The sequence below is a fragment of the Chrysochloris asiatica genome, unplaced genomic scaffold (genome assembly GCF_000296735.1).
Source record: "Chrysochloris asiatica unplaced genomic scaffold, ChrAsi1.0 scaffold00110, whole genome shotgun sequence".
Classification (NCBI taxonomy): domain Eukaryota; kingdom Metazoa; phylum Chordata; class Mammalia; order Afrosoricida; family Chrysochloridae; genus Chrysochloris; species Chrysochloris asiatica.
The window spans coordinates 1,628,843-1,630,081 of record NW_006408628.1 but is presented as its reverse complement, the minus strand read 5'-3'; positions in this window follow the sequence as shown (position 1 = coordinate 1,630,081).

The following is a 1,239-nucleotide window of genomic DNA, read 5'->3' as shown; positions in this document are numbered from 1 at the left end:
AGGCACAAGAACACCCAAAGTTGCAGACAGTACTCATTTGACCTAGCCTTGATGGCTTGATAATCAGAACCCGACTAGAGGAAGATTACAAAAAAAAAAAAAAAAATCTTCTATTTCCTGCTCTATATAGTTTTTGTTGTTGTTATTAGGTTTCATTGAGTTGGTACTGACTCATAGTGACCCTATGCACAACAGAATGAAACACTGCCTGTTCCTGGGCCAACCTCACTATTGTTGCCACGCTTGAGCCCACTCATGCTGCCACTTTGCCAGTCCATCTCACTGGGGGGCTTCCTCTTTTTCTCTACCCTCCATCCTACCAAACATGATATCCTTCTCCAGAGACTGGTCCCTCCTGAAAATATGTCCAAAGTATGAAACATATTGTTTATGCTCTACATAGTAAAGCCTGGAATTTTTGAATTGTGGTATTGTAGAATATCTAGGAAAACATCGTTTCCAAATTTCTCATTTCATAAATGAGAAAATGTAGTTCAAGAAAGGTACAGTTCTACAGTCTGTTGCCCAAATTAGCATCAACATTGAATTTAGGGTTTCTGATTTCTAACCCCTTGCTGTTATAAAAATGAAAAAATATTTTATTCCCTTGCTGGTTCTTTCTCATTTCTAGTCACTTTCTGCTTTTACATTTCCTTCAAATCTGAATTCACTTTTCATTTATCACTTCCCTAATTACTCCAAAGCTCATTGCTGTTCAATCAGTCCTGATTTATAGCAACTCTATAGGAAAGAAGAGAACTTCAAAGTCTGTAATTTTTAATAGAAACAGAAAGTCACATATTTTTCCCCCATGGAGTGGCTGGTGGGTTTGAACCACAAACCTTCCAGTTAGCAAACAAATGCTTAGTCACTGTGCTTCCTGGCCTCCTCCAATTACTCCAGTCTAGTCTTATTTGTCTCTTTCTTAACTTCTGATTTTGTTTATGGTTATTTCCACATAATTTAAACTTTAGTTAATCTCTAATAATTTGTCTGTGATAATGTTGTTGTTTTTACTCCTTGAGGGTAGAGAATATACTTCTTTGGTAACTTCCATTTCACTTATTGAAACATAGTTACATTTAAAAGAAAGAAAAATGGCCAGTTATAAAGTGTGATTTTTTTTCATATATTTAAAATTAAATCCAAAAATATTTTTCATTTTTATATAACTTGCTTTAAAATAAAGCAATTGTAATATGATTGGAAGTTAATTACACATTTCAATGTATAAGCTCT